Source organism: Pan troglodytes, chromosome 16, assembly GCF_028858775.2.
Source record: "Pan troglodytes isolate AG18354 chromosome 16, NHGRI_mPanTro3-v2.0_pri, whole genome shotgun sequence".
NCBI lineage: Eukaryota > Metazoa > Chordata > Mammalia > Primates > Hominidae > Pan > Pan troglodytes.
In genome coordinates, this window is record NC_072414.2 from 54,436,788 (window position 1) to 54,461,973 (window position 25,186).

Here is a 25,186-nt window from a genome sequence, read left to right on the forward strand (position 1 = left end):
CGATCTCCGCTCACTGCAAGCTCCGCCTCCCGGGTTCACGTCATTCTCCTGGCTCAGCCTCTAGAGTAGCTGAGACTACAGGCGCCCGCCACCCACGCCCCGCTAATTTTTTAAGTAGAGACAGGGTTTCACCGTGTTAGCCAGGATGGTCTGGATCTCCTGACCTCGTGATCCGCCTGTCTCCCCAAAGTGCTGGGATTACAGGTGCGAGCCACCGCGCCCGGCTTAAGCTCTGTAGTCTTAAACTCCTAATAAGCATCTGGAATCTTCTGAGCGCTTAACTCCCATTTTAGCAGAGCTTGGGTCTTCTTTTTGTATTTTAATTCCTTGTAATTGGTATGCCTCTGTCCTACTGCCTGTGGTATTCAGATCACTAGACTACCTTAGATTCCTTTACCTGCTGGAAAACCAGCTGGAGTCTAGAAGAGTGCTTACTTAAACCACAGAAGGAACATTAGCTAGTGAGTGAGACCACTTGGGTTCTAGTCATGGTTCTACTGTTGACTTTTTTGTGACTTTGGATGATCCGTTTTACATCTCTGGACTTCAGTTTTCTTATATAAAAAAATGAATGGAACTTTACGTGATCGCTGTGATTTTAAACATTTTTTTGTATTCTAAGACACATCTGTGATTTTTACCGTTGGGTCTAATACTTTCAAATCAAACAATGTATTCAGTATCTCCACAAGGGCTGGACTGGGGGCTGTAGGGTATTCAAAGACATGTAAGTTGTGCTCCTAGCTCAAATGAATATTCTACTTAAGATAATATGTAAATACACACAGAGCTAAAGAACACAAGATTAAATAACCATTCAAACCAGACATGGCATAATTAGTTGTTAGATGAATGGAATAGATCAGCGTTTCCCAAACTCTAACGTGGATCATCAGTTCTGCAAGAAGTTAATAGGGCTTCCTGAACAAATGGGTTTTAGGTCAGTGGAGTTTAGAAAATGTTGGGTCAAACAAAATCAAACAGTTTATTTGTTAAAGGCTTCTTGGGGCCTTTAATAAATTAATCTCCATAATGAACGCATAGCTGCATAATCTTTGGTTTCCCAGACTTTGTTCAAGAAGCCTTTATTTATTTATTTATTTATTTATTTATTTAATTAGGAACTATTCACTACTTGAATGAATGCAACTTGGGAAGCTGGTATTAGTGCTAAGTGTGTTAGGAGTTTAAGGTGAGAGAGGTAGTTTCGACCTGGATGGCCAAGGAAAGTTTTACGAGGTAGTGGGTCCAGAACGTTGGGGTGGGTTGCACAGTGGGAGAGGCTGGGAGGAGCACTTGGAAACAGCATGTGGCTGAGCTGTGAGACAAGTGAATGGAATGGAGTGGTGGATGCTTCACACTTCAAAATCTCTGAGGCTCAGTCTTTCTCCTGAAAGTGCTCCTTGGACAGAGTTAACTTTACTTTTTTTTTTTTTTGAGATGGAGTCTCGCTCTGTCGCCCAGGCTGGAGTGCAATGGCGCGATCTTGCTCACTGCAAGCTCCGCCTCCCGGGTTCACGCCATTCTCCTGCCTCAGCCTCCCGAGTAGCTGGGACTGTGGGCACCCGCCACCACACCCGGCTAATTTTTTGTATTTTTAGTAGAGGCAGGGTTTCGCCGAGTTAGCCAGGATGGTCTCGATCTCCTGACCCCGTGATCTGCCCGCCTTGGCCTCCCAAAGTGCTAGGATTAGCCCGGCCCAGAGTTAACTTTTCTCCAGAGTTCCAAATCCCCAGAGGCTATGAAGGGTGCTCGGCCCCGCCCCACTCACTCTTGTGCATTTCTGGTTTTGTTCCTGCTATGTCCCATTACAAGCCAATTCCTAGGCTTGCTCAGTCTGACAGGCTACAAATGAGGTGCTCGTGACACCAGAATAGAACTTGGCTATTCCTCACTGTGAGTGGGCCAGGACTGAGCTTCCAAAGGCTGGCCAAGGGCTGGCTGCCACTGATGCAGAATCCTCCCAGGAGGAGCCCAGGAATCTGTATTTCCAACAGGCCCCAACGCCTTGGATTTAGGAGACGAACTTGGAGCAGAAGCAGCATGGCTCTGACTGGGCCCAGGGAGCCTGCATAGTGCCTCCTTACATTAGATTTCATTGGATCCTCTCAGTTGTCCTGGGGAAGGCTTGGGTGATCTATGTGCTATCGGCTCCAGTCCACAGCACTGAGGAGTGACAGGATTCCCAGTCAGGGCCTAATTCCATATAGCTGCTCTTGAACAAGTACATCCCAATGCTTTACAGAGTTAGGTAGCAGTTATTGAGTCACTTATTTGCAAATGTAGTTACAGAAATGCATGATCATATTAGAAGGGTCCAGGGAGGAAAGAGTTAGGCTTGCACTGGGCAGGCTGAATGAGCTTCACTTCTGGATTCAGTTTATTCTGTTGTGTGTTTGCTCCTCCTCCAGTACGCTCTCTGTCATGTGCTGCTTTTCTAAAACCTGTGTGGAATTATTTATTACAGAGAGATACCGGGTTTATTATTTTTAAGGGCGAGAACACTTGACATGCAGGGGGAGGGAAAGACATTGACGTTGTAATCCTGTGGTGTAGCTTATTTTTAATCACAGAGAGAAATGCTGAGGTTTGTTTTAACTGAGATACAAAATGTTAGAAATAAGCTTTGGTTGTTAGGAATAGTAATTCACAGAGCGGTCTCTAGATTCACTATGTTAGCCCAAATCTGAAGCAAGCAAGTTCTTTTAAAGCCCAACATCAGAACTCATGTACTGACCTAGTTTAAAATGTTAAAAGTGCAGCTCATCCCATCAGGAGGAAACTACTATAGAGCGTGCTCTTTGAGTTTCTCCTTTATTTGTCTAGGGGGCTTCTTTTTTCCTCAGAGAGAGGGCATTAGTTGCATAATTTTGCAGGGCAACTGGCTTCTTATTCCTTTTGCACTCCTTAGTGGTGTCTCAGCTTTGCAGTTTTAGGGGGAAATGAGCTTTGATGTGTAGTAAAAATGATAACTGATTTTAATATAAAATAGTGAATGCTGGGTATTAAACTCTTTGGCAGCAGGAGACATAACGTGTCAGAGAGCATTAGTTTTCAAAACCTGAAATGAAGTGGCTTAACTCGTCAACAGAAGCCCTGGCGATGCAGCAAGTCTTAAGAGGAGGGGACCCAAATGGATTGGTGAGTGGTATGGGGAGGGGTGTCTGGGGCTGTAATTCCTCCATGCGTACGTCTTGAAAAGTCTTCTGCATGACCCAGATCTTTAGTTTCTAGGGGAGGGTCTTTGTCAGAGTTTGGTCCTGATGCTGAAGAGCTTTCTTCCTGTTCCTCTCTCCTCTGCTAAGATCCTTGGGGCTGCAGTAGTTGCTTGATAGCCCAGTAGATGAGCTGGCAGAGGGCAGGAAAGTTTACACATTCTTGTGCAACACCTTTTGCATCAGGACTGCTCTAGTGTTGAGAATCACTGTCCTCCGAGTGCCAAATTCTCCTTTAAAAACAGGCTGATATGGTATGGTGGCTCACCTTGTAATCCCAGCACTTTGGGAGGCCGAGACAGGAGGGTTGCTTGAGCCCAGGAGTTAAAAAAATAAAAATAAAAATTGCTGGACATGGCCTGTAGTCCCAGCGACTTGGGAGGCTGAAGTGGGAGGACTGCTTGAGCCCAAGGAGGTTGAGGCTGCAGTGAGCTATGATAAAGCCACTCCATCCCAGTTTGGGTGACAGAGCCAAACCCTGTCTGAGAAAACAACAACAAAACCTTGGCCAAAGCTATGCAGAGAAAGGACAAGAGAAAGTTGGCAGGTAGCCATATTTCCAGGCTTAGCATTCACAATGAAAAGTGCATGGTTCCATGATTTTCTGTCTTTATTTTCTGAAATCATGACTACTCCCTTGCTTCCTTCTTGCTGTTTCTTCTCTGTCCTGGTTGTAAAAGAATTTGGGCTCCTGCTGGAATTCTGCCACTGTCACTCTCTTGCTCACAAACCTTCAGTAGCTCTCAGTTGCCCCCGTACCTGGACCCCAACTTACTTTCCTAATGTTTTCTGCCGTCTCCTGCAGAATCTCTCCTCTGGCTTCCAGGCTCTCTCAGCTTCCAGGCCGGCCTCTCAGTGTGTGTCTCAGTAGTCTTCACCTTGTGGCTTTTACTCATACTCCTTGCCTGAAACGTTCTTCTCCCACCAACCACTAGATCCTACCCTTGGATGGAGCATGAGCGGGGAATTATTGTTGCTTGTGCACTGGAGTGTGATACCTGAAGCCGAGCCAGGAGGCAAATCCAGAAGCTGATGGTGTATCCGAGTCACCGTGTTTGTAGAAAGCTTATCCTTTAGTTAACTTGGGCACGAGTTTAACTTGTATGTAAATACATATTCAACATAGATAGTCGCCTGTAGGAGATACAGTTGGAGATTCAGCTTTTTTTTAACCTACCATCTGTGAGTATAGCCCTACATCAAGTGGCCCCCATCGTGTGTGTATGTATGTATGTATGTATGTATGTATGTGTGTGTGTTTGAGACAGGGTCTCACTTTGTCATCTGGGCTGGAGTGCGGTGGCATGAACGCTGATCACTGCAACTTTCACCTCTTGGGCTCAAGATATCCTCCTGCCTTAGCCTCCTGAGTAGCTGAGTACTAGCTCCTGTGTGCTACTATGCCTAGCTAGCTAATATTTTAGAGATGAGATCTTGCAATATTGCCCAGGCTGCTCTCGAACTCCTGGGCTCAAGCTGTCCTTCTACCTCAGCCTCCTAAAGTGTTGGGATTATAGGCATGAGCTACCATGCCTGGTCCATATATCTATATATATATTTAGCTCAAATGTTGTTTCTCCGTTTTTGTTCTTTTAATGTATGGTCTGAGGATCCCTGCCTTTACAGTTGCCTGGAGTTCTCTCTCTTTTTTTTTTTTGGTAGAGATGAGGTCTTGCTATGTTGCCCAGGCTGGTCTTGAACTCCTGGCCTCAAGTGATTGTCCTACCTTGGCCTCTGAGAGTGCTTTAGTGGATTATAGGTGTGAGCCACTGTGCCTGACCTGCCTGGTTCTTGCTAAATTTGAAGATTCCTGGGCACTACTGCAGACCCAGAGCAGAGTCCAGGAGGGACCAGGGCACACTGTTGTGATTCTAAGGGCCGTGTGCACCACAGCCCCACTGCTAGCCCCATGTGTCTGCAGACTGCCCCATGTGTCTAGGGCATGGTGTGAGGGGCTAGTTGTGGCAGTCTCGCCAGGTCAGGGTTGGGTGGGCAAGTAAGGGCTGCTGAGGAGAATCTGGATTCTTAAGAGGGGTTGGCTGGGCTGGGCACAGTGGCTCACACTTGTAATCCCAGCACTTTGGGAGGCCGAGGCGGGTGAATCACAAGGTCAGGAGATCTAGACCATCCTGGCTAACATGGGTGAAACCCCGTCTCTACTAAAAATACAAAAAATTAGCTAGGCATGGTGGTGCGTGCCTGTAGTCCCAGTTACTCAGGAGGCGGAGGCAGGAGAATCGCTTAAACCCAGAGGCGGAAGTTGCAGTGAGCCGAGATTGTGCCATTGCGATCCAGCCTGGGCGACAGAGTGAGACTCCGTCTCAAAAAAAGAAAAGAGGAATTGGCTCCACAACCCTGATTACCTGCCAGGGATAGACCAGAACTGTGGTGAGGGAGCCTTTGCTGCTGTCCTCAACTAGCTTTTGGGCCTTGCAGAGGTCCATGGGCTTCACGAATGCTTTCTGCCTTTGACTCTGTTTTATCTTTTGATGGTACATATCAAGCCGCTAGAGTGCCCCAAGTCTTGTTTTGTGTCAAACACCCTCCAAGGCAGACGACCTGCAGTTTTAGATCGTATACTTACGTGACCTGATGCCTGCTTTGGGGTCTCCAGAGTCAAAAGGGGTGTGTGTGTGTGTACGTGTTGATATTCTTGGGCAAAGGGTGATTCTAACTGCAGAGACCATGCATACTCCAGCCCCGAGGCTTTCCTGTCGCCTGTGGAGACAAGCTTCATTGCCTGTGGGGTTCTGGTCCTGGATCATTTCTTAGAGCTGAGCATGGGGTGATGCCAAGGCCCTTGGGACGCACCAAGGGTGAAAGAACAGTGGGATTGTGAGGGTGCTTCTGCAGGGAGCCCTGAGGCCTAGACAGACAGGAGCCAGGCGGGCTTGCGAAAAGTCCATCCTAGCTGCAAACCTGCTCCTCCCTCCGCCCTGGCCTTCCTTGCATTTCATTTGTATCCTGCTGATTTGATTTCCTTTTGCATTGTGTAAGGTTCTTAGTAGATACCTATTCCATGAAGTTAGAGATGAATTAGACACAAGAGAGAGAAAGACCTGGCTAAACTGGAAATGAGAAGGAAGTCGACAGTTTAAAAACACATTATGGTAAAAATGAACATAACACGAAATTTACTACTTTAACCATTTGTAAGTGTATAGTTGAGTGGCATGAAGTACATTCACATTGCTGGGCAGCATCACCACCATCCATCTCCAGAACTCTTTCATCTTGTAAAACTGAAACTGCCCATTACTGCTTATCCTCCTTCCCTCCAGCCCTTGGCAACCACCAGTCTACTTTGTCTTTGTGATTTTTGACTACTCTAGGTACCTCAGTCAGTGGAATCATACCGCATTTGTTTTCTAAGTTCACATTTTTCTGTGTCGATACTTTAAGCCCAATAAGTTAAGAGGAGAAGGGACTTGACTTGCCTCTCCTTTGGAGGCAATCCTCCTGCTCCCTTCTGCCTGTCCTTGTTGCCCAGAGTGGCGGGGCCAATGTACTGCTTTACCTAATCCTCTGTGTAGAATGGGCTGGCAGCTGGGGGCTCTCGAAGTTTGCTTCCAGCTGTTCTTGGGATTTAGTGTTTTCTCTGGAATGAAGATGAAGCAGGGTTGCCAGATAAAATACAGGCTGCCCAGGTGAATTAAATCTCAGATAAACAGTCTATCATTTATAGATAGACTGCATGGGAAATACTTATACTGCAGAATTATCTGTGGTTTACCTGAAATTCAAGTTTAACTAGATTTGCTGCATTTTTGCTGCTAAATTTGGATGATCCAGTGGTGAACACACAATAAAGCAGCTCATTGGTAAAAGGGCATGCAGTTGGCTAGAAAGATTTCGGGAGATGGGCAGATTTGATGGTGCAGAGAGAGAGGCCATTTGGCATTGTCAACCTATTTTTTTTTTTTTTTTTTTTGGTAGAATATTAACTTGGATCCTAAAGGTAGGATTGGAAAGTAGCTGCATAGACTCCTGTCATTTGTTCTTCAGAGAAACAAGCAGCTAGTACTGGCTAATGAGAATATGATCTGCACATGGCAGGTGCCAAAAGTGTGCTCTAATACAAGGCCCTTTCTTCCTTTGCAGGTGCTGGGCTACCTGACTGCTAGCAGGGACTGAGGGAGGGCAGTTCTTGAAGAGTTACCCAGATCCAGCTGCTTATCTGCCCCTGGCCATGGTTTATGTTGTTGACTGATTGCACCAGCTGCTGAGAGGTGGTTTTATGTAGTGTGAGTAATTGAAACTTGGTTCTAAGTTTCCCTCTTGTCCCTTCCTGTTTAATGAACAGTCAGCTGTCCTCGAATTTATTTTTTGGTGGTACTTTGAATCAGCCCCCCGTGTGAGAATTCAACAAAAACGCAACTGATGCAAAGCATCTGCACTGAGTAAGTCCGGGCAGCATTGAATCCCTCTCTCTGTGTTTTCTGTGTGGCTGTTTTTCACTTACCTTCTCCCCTTTGGGTCTAGGTTCCTGTGGCTGGTTTGCTTTCTCCTCAGTGTTTTGGAGACATAAAATGATAGTTCTCAGGGTTTGCAAACAGTGTGAGCCCTTCCTGCAGCTGCCGGTGGGTAGGTGGATAAAATCAGTTTTGCTGCTATTGTCCACAGGCCAGGCCCACCCCCAGGTGCCAGTGGCTGACCCCTGGCCACCTGTGCGGGAGTGTGAGTGGCTGCCTGCTGCAAGGGCCCCTGTGGCTCAGAGGAGATGGGCACACGCTATGCTCCCTTCAGAGCAGTGGTAGACATGCTTTATTTTGGGGTTTTGAAGCCCTAGCATTTAGTGGCTCATTTTGGCCTTTTTCTTCCCCTAAGGGATTCTGTGATGTTTAATGACTCAACTCTGATTGTACTCCGGATGTTTCTTTTCCACTGATGTCAGTTTATAGAGCAGTCCTCCAGCAAATGTTTGTGTGGGCAGGAGGCAGAAAGGGAAGGAAGAGGTGAGGGGGCACTTCGGGACCCCAAGAATAGGCTTCAACTGCTGCCCCACACACCAGGGAGGCCAGGCCCTGACATTTTAATGCCCAGTGCTTTTGCTTCCAGACCCATTGGAGGGGTCTGGTTGGGGCTTGGATGAATGGGACCTGAGAGCCGTCTCCTGCAGGGCTGCTGGTTCTCTGTGAGAACTTTGGGATGCCAGGTGGGGCACCCTCATGGGGTATGGGATTATTTGTAGGTCTGGTCATTAGGGGTGGGATGTCTGGCAGATGCCTTAGAGCAAGTGTATCAAGAAGTGGGGTACAGCACAGGACCCTGTGCCCCATCCTTCCGTGAGTCCCCTTCTGGCTTGTCTCCATAGGACTTCAGCTTAACACAGGGAGTGAGGGAGAGGGCAAGAGCATGGGCAAGAGGGAGGGTTTAGTTTTGAGCAGATAGATCCAGCTCCTAGTTTGCCTTAGACCCTGGAACACTGGCTTCTTTCACTTGGCCCTTTAGAAGAGTGGCCCAGAGTAGCCTAGCAGGGACTGAACTCTTTCGGATGGCTTCCAGAGCATTGTTCCCAAGAGCCTCCCTTCTGCCGACCCTGTGACATCAGGGCAGGTGGGGAGAGAAGAGATAGACACTATCATTCCCCTAGTCCCAGGTCCCTCCACACAGCTTATTCCTCACTTTTCCTCCCCCCGGGGGGCTGACAGAGTCAAACTTGTGAAATACTGAACACAGGGGTTTTGTGGTGGGCAGTTATGTCTGTTACTAAGCACAAGGAATTTGAGCAAAGGAGGGAGAAAAATAAATAACTATTTTTAAAGGGAACCATTGTATTCAATGGACTCCTCCTTTTTGAGGGTCTGTCGTGGGCAAAAGATTGTGGTGCCTCCTGAGAGTGATACAGAGGCAGTGAGTCCCCGACTCTGCCTGCAGGAGTGTGTAGGTCAGCAATATTGCAGTTTCCAGGTGAGGAGAGAGGTGCTCGATGGAGGGGACGTGATGGGGAACTCAGGAAGGGGTTCCTGGAGGTGCACTTCAGCCGCGCCTTCAGCAATCTGCAGAATGTCAAAAAGCCAGTGGGAGAGGGTGTTCGGGATGGGAGAGACTGAATAAACCAAGACAAAAAGATGGTACAGCGCAGTGGGAGTCAGATAGCACAGGGGTTGGTTAAAGACTGGGGCACCGCAATGTATGGGGAGCAATGTTTTTGTTTGTTTTTTTGACCACTGGCCTAGTGTCGGTTGTGAGCTGTCTGTTGACTTTTAGAAAGAGTAACCTATACCTCGTTCCTACTCATCGACTTCTGCAGTTACCACTATGCCAGAGCGCCATTCTGGAAGGCCTCCAGCAACCCTTTGGTGGCCAAATCTCACAGTTTGTTCCCAGGTGCCCTGCTCGGGGCTGCCCATCACGGGTCACTGCTTATCATCCTCTAACACCCTCTCTCCCTTTTGCCTCTGGGACTCCATATGCCTTGATGGGCCCTTTTCCAGTCCCCTTCTGCTATCTCTCTTGACTCTGACACACATCTCCATTCCCCAGCGTCCTGTCCTCCGAGCCAGTACCCCTTCTCTACCGCCGCCACCTGTTCCCTGTGCCTGAGCTTTACATCTTGGCCAGGTGCAGGGCGTCTGGCTGACACTTTGCTTTTGCAGACCAGTGCAGCCAGCCCTGCTCCTGGGGGTTACGAGTCTGCAGTTGTGAACCCCAGAAACCCAAAGAACTGAAATTCAGTCCACAGACATCTATTAACCTGCTGGGTGACAGAGTAAGACTCTTAAAAAAAAAAAAAGAACCTTACTGGATCAAGCCCCCAAGGGGACAAGTGACAAGTAACAGCCCTGATCGTCCGGGGAGTACCTGCTGCTTCTCCAGCCTTCCTTTTCCAAGGGCCTCTTCACTGGAAAGCTCTGAGTCAGATCTAAATATCCAAGAAGGCCAGACTTCTTTTTGTCCTTTTCTGTAATCTGAAGCTTCTCATCTCTCTCAGCCTCCTACTTCCTAGCAATTTGACAAAAGGTGAAAAGCGTTTCATCGGCTCTTCAGAGCTGCAGCAGTAGCAGCTGCAGCCTCAGCCACAGGGAAGGTGGAGGTGCTCTTGAGTGAGTCCTCCCCACCGTTAAAAAGGCAGGGCTGGACCTGAGGGATTTATGTGTTCCCTGGGTGTGCGTCTTGTGCAGGCGACTTTGAATTTGACACCCCTGTCACATAGCCAGTGCCTGAAAACCCTGAAATGATTCTTGGTATTCAGAATTCACATTGGGTAGACTTAGGTAGTATTTATAGCATTCCCAAGACAAGTTATTGCCAAAGGAGGTAGTGACACTTCTCAGGGCCTGTGTAGGAGACACAGAGCTGAGTAGACTCTTTCTCTGGCTAATTTTAGATTCCCAGTGTTGAGGTTGGGAATGAGGGCTTGTCACATAGTTAGTATGTTTTCAGAGGCTCTGATCTCCCCGAGACTACAAGTACAAAGGCTGTGTGGCCATTTCTGTTTCCTGGGGTTTACTCTTCTATCCGTTGTCTCACTGCACAGGTTCTCCCTGGCTCTGTCTCATTCTGCTGCCCCATGGCAGAAAAGGGGGGCGGTTCAGGGCTCCTTGACATTCTGGCATTAGGCCACCAAGCTGTGGGATGGGGGAATTCAGGGTGGGGGAGAATTTGACAGTAGGGCATCGTGCCTCACAAGCTACTTTTTACAACCTGTGAATGCTTGACACACTGTTTAGTTTGCCTGTGGCCCTGTCTACCCTTGGTCAAGGGGAATCTCCCTGGGGAAGGTATTAGCTCAGGTTGCTATTGGAAAATGCTGTGGACTGGATGGCTTAAACAATAGAAATTTTTTCACGGTTCTGGAGGCTGGAAGTCTGAGATCAGGGTGCTAGCATGATTGGGTTCTGGTGAGGGCCTTCTTCCTGGTTTACAGGCAGCTGCCTTCTGGCTACGTCTTCACATGACAGAGCGAGAGAGGGAGAGCGTGCGAGCGTGCATGCACAGGCAGGCTCTCTGGCATCTCCTCTTAACAGGGCACTAACCTCATCATGAAGGCTCCACTGTCATGACCTCATCTAAACCTAATTATCTCCCTAAGGCACCAGCTCCATCCCCCTTGGGTTTAGGGCTTCAGCATAAGAGTTTGGAGGGACATGATTGAGTTCATAGCAGGGGTTCTTGGAGGTTTTTGAGCTGCAGATTCTTTAAAGCAGAGGCTGGTGACTGCAGAGGAATTGGGCCCCGTCTTCCTTGGGGGTCAGACCTCCCGTGGCAGAAGTGCCTTTTCCAGTGACCCAGGGAGAGTTCTTGCTGGGAGAGAGGGACAGCATTCTGGTGGCGAGGCAGGGAGCTGGCTGGTTTGTGTTGGGGTTTTCCACATGTCTAGATGATAAAGCCACGGCCAGCAGAGGGACTTGACAAAGGGGAGGAGTGCAAGAGGGTGCACAGGCAAAAATGCTGCACCTGCGTGGGAGCTGGTTGGCAGGCGAGGGAGTCCTGGGGGCTGGATGGAGCATGAAGTCCCATTTTGCCCAGTTCATTGCTTGGCTTCAGGTCCCCTCTCCTGTGTCACCTCCTGCCGTGAGCACCTAGAATGGATTCCTGCGGGTTTTCCTTTGTGTTGCTTGTCATGACTTATTTACCTTGTATAATTAGCCATGTTTTGGAAGTTTGGGATGGTTTGGAAGCAACTCTGCCAGAAAACTGGAAAAAAATGTTTTTCAGTTGACAACGACATGATGGTCAGGTCTGGTCAATGGTCCCTCATCCACAGTTGTTGGGCCTTGGCGTCCCTTTCCTGGGATTCTGAAGTTTTTGTATGAGTCAACAATAGAGCCTTTATTGCTGGTGGCTCTCAGAGCGCCACCTCTGCAGTGGTGTGGGCATCTCGTTGGTGGGAGTCAGGGCTTATGTAGCGATGACCAGTGGGGACAAGGCTTACTCTTGTGCCCAGGCCTTTTTTCCAGTGTCTCTCCATGCTAAGGGTCAGGCGGGGTCACTCCTCCACCCCTGCTGCCCGCCGCCTCTCCCTGATTCCTTGAGATGGGTGTTAGAAATAGTACATTTGGAGTCTCTTTCACATTGGCGACTTGGCTCCTTGTGCCTTTCCAATTTCTCATTCTGAGCTGGGCTTAATGAGAGATGGCACATTGATTACTTGTTAATAAAGAGATGTTGCTGGTTGGTCATGGTTTTTCTTTGCCATTCCTGGAGTGTCTCACAAACCTCTAGGAGGGAGAGAGATTCCTCTTGAAGATACTTGATTAAGAAGTATCTTCTTGAGGGGGCAGCCTGGGGAACATGGCGAAACCTCGTCTCTCCAAAAAAAAAAAAAAAAATTTAGCTGGGTGTCATGGTGCGCACCTATAGTCCCGGCTGCTCTGGAGGCTGAGGTGGGAGGGTCACCTGAGTCCAGGAGGTCAAGGCTACAGTGAGCCATGGTGGCACTGCTGCACTCCAACCTGGGCAACATAACGAGACTCTGTCTCAAAAAGAAAAAATAAAAAACTCAAGGATGATGCAGGGCTTGAGTGCGACTCTCCTTGCATGTCCCGGCTTACTTAATCAGCATTTCTTCCTTTTTGCATCCCTCTCCTACCTCTGCCCTCCTCTCTGGTGGCTAGAAAACCTAAGGAGGGGAGGTTATTAGTGGCTAAACCTCTATTTAGGGGTCTGCTGGTTTATGTGGCACTAGCTCTATGTGGAAAGCAGTAGACTCTATTTTTTTTTTCTTTTTTTGGAGACAGAGTCTCACTCTGTCGCCAGGCTGGAGTGTAGTGGCGCAATCTTGGCTCACTGCAACCTCCACCTCCTGGGTTCAAGTTATTCTCCTGCCTCAGCCTCCTGAGTAGCTGGGACTACAGGTTCCTGCCACCAAGCCTGGCTAATTTTTTGTATTTTTAGTAGAGACAGGGTTTCACCATGTTGGCCAGGGTGGTCTTGATCTCTTGACCTTGTGATCCACCTGCCTTGGCCTCCCAAAGTGCTGGGATTACAGGTGTGAGCCACCACGCCCGGCCTTTTTTTTTTTTTTTTTTTAAAGTAAAATGGAGATCAGTTTGCTGCTCTTTCTACCTCACAGGGCAGACATATGAATAGGATGACAAAATAAGAATGCACTTTATTTTAAAAGGGGCTGTGTCTTATAAATCAGTAACGATACCTGTATACTATTCCTCAAGCCCTGAATGTCCTAGTAAGTAAAAAATTTATGATAGAGGAAAATTTACTGGAGTTTGAGTAGGCAAGTGTGTGCATGCCTGTGTGTATGAGTGTGTGAATGAACATGTGCAGGTGTGCTAGGCAAGTGAAGTCTGAACTTCTGTTTTTCAGGTTGACAACATGCAACCAACACTTGTTTGGGCCCTTTAGTGCAAAAGAATATGCAAGCCCTTTTGCTTGCTAACTTTGAGTTGAGTCTTAGTAGGTGTCCTGGGGCAGGCTTTAGTTGTTTTTCTTTCCTCCTGCTGAATGTGATCCTGTTCCAGGGGCTTGTTCTTTGGGTCACAGTTGGCCTGGGGCCACTTAGTGTCTGAGGTCCTAAGCTTTGGAGTGAGCCAAAGCTTAGCCAAAGCGATTGCTTTGTTACTCATGTAGTTTTTTCCCCCTACCTCAGAGAGGATTTTCCCCTTGAATGATCAATTTTCATGAAATAATTTAAAAGGAAGAAATTACTAGAAAGAGGCAGCAGGTGACCCACGATTGTTACTCCCCCTCTCTGATGTGATCCAGGACCTCAACTCTGTAGGCTCTGAGCAGAGTTGCGGCTTCAGATGTCTGCCAAGGTGCTGCATCAGCCTCAGGCAGTGACATTCCTACTACCTGTTTCCATTTAAAGCCACTAATATTTATCAGGACCTATACTTTCTAGGACTGCAAAGGTGGAAGAAGATTGCAGCAGCCAGCCATGTGTCCTAGCAGGTTTCAGCTTCGGGGTGCATTTGATGTGTTCACACCTCACCTGAATAACTAGCCACATGGTTTTTTTTTTTTTTTCCTTGAGATGGAGTTTTGCTCTTGTTGCCCAGGCTGGAGTGCAATGGCATGATCTCAGCTCACCGCAACCTCCGCCCCCAGGTTCAAGCAATTCTCCTGCCTCAGCTTCCCTAGTAGCTGGGATTACAGGCATGTGCCACCACGCCTGGCTACTTTGTATTTTTAGTAGAGACGGGGTTTCTCCATGTTGGTCAGGCTGGCGTCAAACTCCCAACCTCAGGTGATCCACCCGCCTCGGCCTCCCAAAGTGCTGGGATTACAGGTGTGAGCCACCGTGCCCGGCACTAGCCACGTGGTCTTGTGTGAAGAGGCAGGTGTTGTGTGCCACTCATCCAAGGGAAGCTCTGTGTCAGGTGCCAGTCCTCATGATGGACAGGAATCTTTAGCTGGCTTTATTAAGAAAAATAAGAATTCCATGTTTATTTCAGATATGTTTTCTCTCTTTGCAATGAAGTTTTGTTGAAATAGAGCATAGAGAAATGAACACAAATCATAACTGGACGATTTGATGAATTTTCACAAACTGAACTCACCTGTGTAACCTGCATCCAGCTCAGGAAATAACCTGATCAGTATTTCAGAAGCCCCCGATACCCCTGCTGGTGCACCGCCTTCCCACAGTCATAATCTCGACTTAGTTTTACTTGTGTGTGTGTGTTTATTTTATTTTATTTTATTTTTGAGACAGAGTCTCGCTCTGTCGCCTAGGCTGGAGTACAGTGGCGCAATGTCAGCTCACTGCAACCTCTGCCTCCCAGGTTCCAGTGATTCTCCTGCCTCAGACTCCCAAGTAGCAGGGACTACAGGCACACGCTACCATGCCCGGCTAATTTTTGTATTTTTTAGTAGAGACGGGGTTTCACCATATCGGCCAGGCTGGTCTCGAACTCCCTCGTGATCCGCCTGCGTCGGCCTCCCAAAATGCTGGAATTACAGGCGTGAGCCACCGCGTCTGGCCAGTTTTGCCTGTTTTTGAACTTAGTGTAAATGGACCTGCCCAGTGTGTCCTCTTGTTTCTGGTTTTGTTCAACATGATGTTTGTGAGATTTGTCTCCATCTTCGTGTGAGTTGTGGGTCTGTCATTCTCATCGTAATATGGTACTCATTCATTTTGTTCATATTATGTACCTGTTCTTCTGTACGTAGGTATGTAGGCAGTTTCCAGACTCTGGCTGTGATGTATAGAGCAATACGAATAATGTTATTTATGTCTTCAACACGGATGGGTTTATACCTAGACGTAGTATTTAGATGTGTTTGCTTTGCTTTTCCTAGTGCATTCATTTATTGAGTAAATAGTTACTGAGCATCACTGCGGGCCGGGCTCTGGCTCAGGCCCTAGGGGTGAGAGCAGAAATAAGACAAGCAAGGTGTGTTAGAGGGAGAGGAAGCAGTTGTTTTGGATGGTCTCTAAAGAGTCGACATTTCAGCGAGGGCTTGAAGGATGAGAGCAAGGCCAACAGGTAAAAGGCGCCTACTCCATGCAAGGGGAAGAGCATGCACAGGATCACTCACAGAAATTGCTGCTGGCTCAAGAGTGGCCTGGTGAGCGCAGAGTGACCAGCTGTTGGCTAGACCCTATCCAAGCTGAGGAAGTCATGGCCTGGGACATTTAACTTCTCATTGTTGGAGTCAGGAGGAAGGGCTATATCTGTCTGTACTTTAACTAGGCCGGGCGTGGTGGCTCACGCCTGTAATCCCAGCACTTTGGGAGGCTGAGGCAGGTGGATCACAAGACCAGCCTGGCCGATATGGTGAAACCCCGTCTCTACTAAAAATACAAAATACCACTTTGGGAGGCCGAGGCGGGCGGATCACGAGGTCAGGAGATCGAGATCATCCTGGCTAACACGGTGAAACCCCGTCTCTACTAAAAATACAAAAAATTAGCCGGGCGTGGTAGCGGGCGCCTGTAGTCCCAGCTACTCGGGAGGCTGAGGCAGGAGAATGGCGTGAACCCGGGAGGCGGAGCTTGCAGTGAGCCGAGATCGCGCCACTGTACTCCAGCCTGGGCGACAGAGCGAGACTCCGTCTCAAAAAAAAAAAAAAAAAAAAAAAAAATACAAAAATTAGCCGGGCGTGGTGGCAGGTGCCTGTAGTCCCACCTACTTGGGGGCTGAGGCAGGAGAATTGCTTGAACCCGGAAGGCGGAGGTTGCAGTGAGCCGAGATTGCGCCACTGCGCTGCAGCCTGGGCCACAAAGCAAGGCTCTGTTTCAAAAACATAAATAAATAAACATAAAAAATAAATAAAAATAATAAACTAAATGATGGAAGAAGGAGCACCAGTGTGGGCTGCTTCACAGAAGCCCCCAGGAGAGGACCAGGAAACATGTACTTTGCTTTGTGCTGTCCACAGTTGGCCCCCTGCCTGGGTCTTCTGAAAGGCCCGTGGGCTGTCCACTTGAGGAAACTGGCTGGACACATTGTTAGGGCCATCTGTTTTGGAAACCAGCACTACTCTTGGGTTCCTGGTTTTTAACCAGTGATTCATCTTCCCTGGACCCTCAGGGTCCAGATTCCCAGGCTGAGAGTGTGCCAGGCATGTTAGCATCTTGGGGATGGAGGGAAGTCTGGTTAGCCAGAGGAGACCCCTGTTATTAGGAGACAAGTGAGGTAGTGCTATAGGCTGAATAATGAGCGACCAGAGCTGGAGGAAATGGCCTGGCGCTGTGGGTGTGGCTCTTGCCAGCTGGGCTCTGGGCTTCCCTTCCGGAAGCAGAACCGGTGTGGTGTGAGGCTCTGGTGGGAATGAGACCCACATGCAGGCTGGACAGCATCCTCTGGCCATTTCTCTTTCCCTCGTTCATTGCCTTGTGTCTCATCTTTAATGAAAATGCCCTTGTTAGGAAATTGTCTGGTTCTGGGGAAAATCTCTCCTGACCGCACAGCTGCCACCCCCATAGGGAGGAGGATGTGGAAGGAGACACTAAGGACAGCGCCAGACTCTCTAGAGCTCCCTCTTTGCTGAGCAGCTGGCTGATGGCCGTGGCCACGGGGGTACTTATTCCCCGTCAGAGTAGGGGCGCCTCTTGCCTTTCCCCCAACCCCCCTGCCTCTGGCAGCCCTTTTCTGAACTTCTTTGGATGTTTTTCTAGTGTATATTTTCACCCTCTAATTTTATGAGTGAGGAAAGAAGATAAAAGGCTCTTGTGTCTTTCATGAAGCTCTTGAAACTGTCCCTCTTACAGAGCAAGGCTACAGCCACCCACTGACTTCCCACTTTCTGACCGTCCCCCCACCTCTGTGTTCCCTTCTGGATCTCTTCCTCCCTTCAAAAGTCAAACTGCAGTTCTGTGTTTTGGATATGAGTGGTGAGAACCGTTGTTGTTAATTGACAGGTCTTTATTTCCTGATTGATTTCTCTATTTCACTTAGCTTGTAAATCTGAAATGATGTAGAAAGCATAAAAGTTTGATTCTAGGGAAGCCTAGCCACCAAGAAGGTACCTTGTTTCCATGTTACCTTTGTTAATGCGATGTGAGTGCATTTTTAAGAGTTAATCTGGAGAAATGTAAATGAAAACCACAATGAGATACCATCTCACGCCAGTTAGAATGGTGATCATTAAAAAGTCAGGAAACAGGCCGGCCCGGTGCCTCACGCCTGTAATCCCAGCACTTTGCGACGCCGAGATGGATGGATCACGAGGTCAGATCGAGACCATCCTGGCTAACACGGTGAAACCCCGTCTCTACTAAAAACACACAAAAAATTATCCAGGCGTGGTGGTGGGCACCAGTAGTCCCAGCTACTCGGGAGGCTGAGGTGGGAGAATGGCGTGAACCTGGGAGGCAGAGCATGCAGTGAGCTGAGATCGCGCCACTGCACTCCAGCCTGGGCAACAGAGCGAGACTCCGTCTCAAAAAAACAAACAAACAAATAAAAACCAGGAAACAACAGATGCTGGAGAGGATGTGAAGAAATAGGAATGTTTTTACACTGTTGGTGGGAATGAAATTAGTTCAACCATTGTGGAAGACAGTGTGGCAATTCCTCAAGGATCTAGAACTAGAAATAGCATTTGACCCAGCAATCCCATCACTGGGTATATGCAAAGGATTATAAATCATGCTACTATGAAGACACACACAAACGTATGTTTATTGTGGCACTATTCACAATAGCAAAGACTTGGAACCAACCCAAATGTCTATCAGTGATAGACTGGATTAAGAAAATGTGGCACATATACACCATGGAATACTATGCAGCCATAAAAAAGGATGAGTTCATGTCCTTTGCAGGGACATGGATGAAGCTGGAAACCATCATTCTCAGCAAACTATCGCAAGGACAGAAAACCAAACACTACATGTTCTCACTCATAGGTGGGAATTGAACAATGAGAACACTTGGACACAGGAAGGGGAACATCACACACTGGGGCCTGTTGTGGGATCGGGGGAGTGGGGAGGGATAGCATTAGGAGAAATACCTAACGTAAATGATGAGTTGATGGGTGCAGCAAACCAGCATAACACATGTATGCCTATATATCAAACCTGCAGATTGTGCACATGTACCCTAGAACTTAAAGTATATTTAAAAAAAAAAAAAAAAGTTAATCTGACACCTGACTTGTGAGAGGTAATTAGCCAGAAGTGTTCTTCAGTCTACTAGGGTACCCAAATACTTTTTTTGCAATTAAATAATTGCAAAAAATTTTGGTGTTGTTGGGTGATGGATCACTTTTATTCTTGTTCATGTTAGCAGCCAGCTATCGGGCATTCTTGAAGTGCTCATTTTAAATGCAAATTCTTTGCACAATTAGGAGGAAAATGAAATTGTTCTGGCTCCTAGCACTCACTCTGCATTTTTGCCATTCCTTCTGATGGCTGAGGGGAGGGCTCATGACTAAATCACTCAGCATCTTTGTACTTGCTGAGAGGAAACTTTGCCCTGGGATGTTAACCCTCTGTTGCCCATGGGCACTATGGAGGTGCATGTGTGATTACTCAGAGTTTTCAGTAGTCTTTTTTCCCCCCTTAAATGATCTTTAGATTTCCTCTCTCATTTGCTTTAATGGATAATGCATGTACTTGGGAAACTTGTGGTGAGCGCGCTTTTTTTTTTTTTTTGGTTTTTGTTTTTAAGGCAAATGAAATATGTTAAGCCCTTTAGTTCTTCTACTTGGCAGCAGCAGTATGTGCTGTTTCCTTTTAGCCTTGGAAGATTCCTCTGGTTCTCTCTCTTTGCTGGGAGTTATCGCTTACTCTCCCTTTGGCCTAGCCCCCCTATCCCAGCTTGCCACCTGGAGAATCCGTGGCTTGGTGTGTGATAATGGGATTCCTGTGCGGTGCGGCTGGGGAAGTGGTTCTGTCTCCGACTCTTTCAGAGAATGAGTGTGATGATAATTGTATGGAGGCAGTGAAAACTGTAATCCTCTCCCCTAGTCAGGCCAGTTATATTCCTTTTCCTGAATGTGAAAATTTTACATGTAAAACAGTCCCCGTGTTCTGTCGTTCTCGAAACTATCGGGTTGTGTGTGGAGGGGTTTAGCCTCTCAGCTAAGTTGTTGTCTTCCATGGAGCTGTGTAAACAGCTGGAGCCAATTGAGAAGGTTTTGGGAATGGCAAGGTGGTAGCACATTTTCTCTATCCATGAAACAATGGCTTTAATACTAAGTCTGTCCCCTAAGATGGGGTAGTGAGCTGATTTTATGGTTGCAAAGTATTATGAAAATGGAAAATTCTTACATGTACATTGAAGGCAGTTGCAGCTGTGCTGTTTTTTAATTTTATTGTAAAGCATTTTTTTCTCTTCTGCTTATGCACTTCTGCAGAGCAGAACATAGAATTGGAAATGAAGCTTCCATGTCTGTCCTTAGTTTGTTGGCTGAATAGAATCATAGGTTTTAGGATTGGAAGGAGTTTGTAGAGTCCAGGAACTCCTTGTGTCTCCTTCCTGTGGACTGGGAGGTCGCGAGGGACTGGCGTGGTGGCTGGTGATAAGGAGAAAGAAGTTGCTTTTAGCATTGCTCCCTTTTCCAGAGGAAATGAGATGGGGCTTTGAGAGAACTGGTGGGAAATGCCCCCTGATCAGGGGAGGTGTGATGAGAGGCAGCGGCTGCCAGCCTGGAGAGCAGCCGTACTTTAAGCCCTGGATAATTAATGAGTGGTTGAACTCAGTCTAGGGGTTGCAAAACCTCCGAAATAGGCCAACCTCTCTGTTTAGTGACAATGAACCAGAGACCCAGGAAGGTCCGGTGGTATGTCCAGACCGAGAAGCCTATCAGAGAACGAACTAGGACTCGTGACTTTGTTCTAGTCTTCTTCCTGCTTCCTGCATTTTAGGCTTTCTCAGTCCTCAGCACTGTTGCCATTTGGGGCTGGATGATTCTTTGTTGTGTGGGGCTGGCCTGTGCATCGTAGGGTGTTTAGCAGCATCCCTGGCCTCTCTACCCAGTAGGTGCCACTAGCATCCCCACCCCCTTTCAGGTGTGATAGCCAAAAACGTCTCCAGACATTGCCAAATGTTCCCTGTGGGGTGAAATTGCTCCTTGTTGAGAACCGTTGCTTTAGAGGACTTATGATGCCCCTGGGAATTTGTAAACACAGCTTTTATATTAGCATGATCCCTTTTCTCCTTTTGCTTTGAAATATAAAATGCACAGCTGAGATATTTAGTATTTACTGTAGCCCTTCCAGTAGGTAACACTGGCTGAAAGCCTGTTGATAGGAAAGTGGTCAACACAGTTCTGTATTAAACCGTCTTGTGTTTGGGTTGACAGTTTTCCCCTAAGGAGATTTGATTTTGGTTTTATTTTCAGGTCTGGGATGCTGATGATACTGGCTCTGACCTTGTCTCCACTAAGCAGCTTGTACTTTTAATTTTTGCAAATGGCTGTGAATGGGGACAAAGTGCCCAGTGGGTGGGGAAGTTGTCAAAATATTCCAAAAGCCAATGAGATCTCAGCATTCTGAAAGCCAGTGAAGAATTAGCCCTCCGTTTTGTGAGCCTTGCCTCAAGCTTGGGGGAGGACACTCACCAAACTAAACCTCCCTCAATATAGAGATGTGTGGGCAGATTTTAAAGTTGACCATTGCTTTATGAGTTACGGAATGGCTGTGGGTGCCTGTGAACTGGATGGATGTAAAGTGGCAAAGAGCCCTACACCAGGAGGCCGGAGTTCTGGGTTCTGTGCCTTGGCCTGCCTCCAAGTCTTTTGGTCAGGTCACCAAACGTAATTGAGCAGTAGGTTATTGTCTGTAGGAGAAGGAGAGAGACAAAATTTTTGCTTCCCAGATAGGGGTGAAGTGCTAAGTGGTGAGCCTGGATTTGTGAAACCACAGGATAAACCTAAGATATCTTATTGGAGCCTTAATTTTACTCAGGTAATATGGAAGACAAGAGATTATTTTAAGGCTGGCTGTGGTGGCTCACGCCTGTAATTCCAGCACTTTGGGAGGTCGAGGTGGGTGGATCACCTGAGGTCAGGAGTTCGAGACCAGCCCGGCCAACATGGCAAAACCTCGTCTCTACTAAAAATACAAAATTATCTGTGCATGGTGGTGCATGCCTGTAATCCCAGCTACTCGAGAGACTGAGGCAGGAGAATCGCCAAAAGGTAGAGGTTGCAGTGAGCTGAGATTGTGCCATTGCACTCCAGCCTGGGTGACAGAGTGAGACTCTGTCTCAAAAAAAAATTAGTGTGAAAAAAAGCATGCACATATTGAATAATTGCAAAATTTGCATGACATGAATTTAAGCTAGAACACAGAACTTCATAAAGGAAGGAAACCTCAGACTTGCTGTGAATGGCTTCCCTAGTGTCAGGTGGCCCACCCCTTTAGTCCTTTGTGGAGTTTTGGCCAGATAATTTTATAATCCCTGCGGGGCAGATCTCCAAAGTTCCTTCTGCATCTAAAATTTCTGGTTGGAGCAGAAAAGACACATCCTTGGCATAGTCTTGGGTAAGTTCACACACTTATCACCAGGCAGAGCCTTAGAAAGAATAAACAACAATAATAAAGGTTGTCTAGCTTTTAATAATCCAGACCCTTAAGTTTTCCTTCCGTCCTTTTGGTGTAAATTGGAAAGCTGTTGCGAAGGCTTAAATAAATTTAATATATTAAATAAATTTTTAAAATAAATTTATTAAATAAATTTCCAAAATAAATTTTGGAGCAGGCCTCATTTTGGTGTGGGACCCTCAGAGCTTAAGCATTGCCACCTAAGAGTTGACCTAAACTAGGAAATGAGCCAGAGGGTATAGCATGCTGATTTAAACTTCTTTGAAATGCCTGCAACAGAATGATGACAAGGGTGTTGGCTGTGGGGTCCGTGTGAAAGTTAAATTACTGACATCCCCCGCACAGCTGGGATTTACTAAGCTGGGGAAAGTTAAGATGTTAAGACACTCCAGCCAGTCAGTTTTCATTTCTGAAATTATTTAATGTTACAAAGGAGTTGTCGGCTGGGCGTGGTGGCTCATGCCTGTAATCCCAGCACTTTGGGAGGCCAAGGCAGGCGGATCACAGGGTCAGGAGATTGAGACCATCCTGGCCAACAAGGTGAAACCCTGTCTGTACTAAAAATACAAAAAATTAGCCGGGTGTGGTGGTGGGCGCCTGTAGTCCCAGCTACTTTGGAGGCTGAGGCAGGAGAATGGCATGAACCCGGGAGGCGGAGCTTGCAGTGAGCTGAGATTGCACCACTGCACTCCAGCCTGGGCGACAGAGCGAGACTCTGTCTCAAAAAAAAAAAAAAAAATACAAAGGAGTTGTCTTTTGATGTTGATGTTCATGACAATTCTTTAGAAATGAATGTCAAAGGCTTCAGACAGGGATGCTCATTTCCATGCTGTTTTCTTGAGAGAGATAAGGCCAGGGCCTGGCAGGTGAGCAGAAGAACACCTACGAATACAGCAATTGTCCAGAAAACGGCTGCTGTAACCATTTGTCAACAATTTACCTTATGTGAGATGACTTTTCTATGTGATGTAATAAAGATAATTTATAATGTTTTCGTGAAGGCAGGAGTAGGTGGTAGAGGGGGTTTTTCTTTGTCTTTTCTTGGCGTGTAATTGAAACAGAGCTTGGACTAAATGAGAAACATTTGTGTTGGAAAAAAGATTCCAGAAGCTTCTTGACTAGAGTCAAAAATTGCTTCCTTGTTTTATTGTGAGCATGTAAGCAGACTTCTCATCTAAGACAAGTGTTAAGAACATTACCATTTCTGTCTGTTCATGAGCAGATGCATTTTCTGACCTAGGGAACTGTCTACATTGTAGACCAGATAGCACACACAGTGAATCAGAAGACAAAGTGTGTGAGTTGATCTGTCTCAAAAGAAATACATGGCTTTTGTGTGGATTTATAAATTCAGTCCCTTTCACAATGCTGCTTACCCAAAAGCTGTTCTTTATAAAGAAAAGTGTGCCCGTGCATTTTGAAGTCCCAAGCTTTTTTAAATTGGCCCCAGAGGAATGCTGGAGTTTGCAGAGGAAGACTAGTTGTTCTGCCATTGGGAAATAGGGCCTGAATGGATGGAGCAATGTGACTGAATACTTTGTGTTGGTGGAGTGTGCAAAGAAAAACTCTCCTCTTGTTCAGGCTGCTTGTGTGCTTGGCTTGATTCTGGAGTTGGCACTCTTGAGAGCCACCCACAAGCACCCTTAAAGCACTAACACACAGACAATTCCTAAGTGGATGCCTAATGAAGGAAATATTTTAATCCCTTTGCTCTTACTGGCTCTCTTCTAGCTAAAGTCTGGTAGTTTAAAAAAGCAAAAGCCAAATTAAGAATACAGAACCCACTCCTCAATATGTCACCTTCTTCAAAAGTAAAACATCCTGGTGGATTTTGCCATCTTTCCTGAGCTCAAAATGGGCATGGCTCTTGCGTGTGGGTGTGTGTTTGTGTGGGGGTGTGTGTGTGTGAGAGAGAGCGAGAGAGAGAGCGCATGCACATGTAAGTCCAGCATTCTTCGTGATTGACTCAAAACAATAGCTTTATAGGGAAACCATTGCTAAGAGCTCAGGAAAAGTAAAGGCCTGCCAATTCCAGAAGGACAAAGGGTTTCAGCAACTAACATGGGAACAAAATGATCTCATGCCCCTTTCCCACTGAGACTGCACATAAGTGGGATCCTTCTCAAATTCTGAGGGCTCACTTATAGACACAGTCAGTGTTTCCAACCTATGGGACCCATTCGGGAGGATGGCCAAACCAGGAAACAGATTCCAGAGGTAGCTCTTTGATGTTTAACCCAGACAGTCAACCGACCCGGGCTCCTCAGCCAAGGAGGGGCTGAAACTCTTCAGTGAGGAAAACGAGACCCTGGCTTATGCTCAGGCATTAGTCACTGCATCCAATGGCGAGTTCCCTTAAGTCAAAGGCCTGGGCCAGGGCTGACAGTGGACCTTTGATAACAGCTCTGCATCTCTGGGGTGCTAGGCTGCCAAACTTGAATTCCTAGTGACTCACACTAGCTGGCCCTTCACAGGCCTCAGAGAGCACAGGCAGGAAGAGGCCACAGGCTCCAGGCCTCCTGATGCCCCTGCCCCCAGCAGCCCTAAGAGTGGCCTGGAGCAGGTGCTGGGGAGGTGAGAATGGTATGCAGTTCTCAAGTGGCAGGTGAGATCCGCATGCAGCAGCTCTGGGACAGCCCCCAGCCACTGCCTTTGTTACCCAGCGAGCCAGTGCAGGCACTGTGCTGGGAGAGAAAGGTGGGGGCATCTTTGAAGGTCTAAAAGTTTGGCGACACCTCCCTGCAGACAATAGTAGTTGTACTTTCAGTATCCTTGGAGAGAGAACATATCAAGACAAAAAGGCTATCGAGTGAATTCATATTTCATTAGTCATAGTAGGCCTTATGTACATTTTAAACGTAGCAAAATATAATTCTGGGACATTGCTAATTTGTTCTGTAGACAATACTTGACATATATATGAAGAATCTCTTGAATATCTGACACAACATGATAAAACTCCTCTATTTTGCTCCAAACTGGGGTTAGGGTGGGGGTAAAAACAAACACAAGGCTGGGCATGTGTGGCTTACACCTGTAATCCCAGCACTTTGGGAGGCTGAGG

At 47.1% G+C, this 25,186-nt stretch overlaps 1 protein-coding gene across 12 annotated transcripts in view; it reads left to right on the forward strand.

Moving 5' to 3' along the window:
* TLN2 (talin 2) overlaps positions 1-25,186 on the forward strand; it is a 450,464-nt gene that overhangs the window by 55,735 nt on the left and 369,543 nt on the right. For 5 of the 12 annotated variants that reach the window (XM_024349234.3, XM_063794170.1, XM_054666988.2 and 2 more), the window contains exon 2: positions 7,317-7,459. The exons of 5 other annotated variants lie outside the window; for them this stretch is intronic. The gene's annotated coding sequence lies outside the window, so the exon portion shown is untranslated. Of the gene's footprint in view, positions 1-3,021; positions 3,142-7,316; positions 7,460-7,527; positions 7,616-25,186 lie in introns of those variants that run through there. 2 more of the 12 variants (XM_024349238.3, XM_024349239.3) reach the window with 2 other exon arrangements.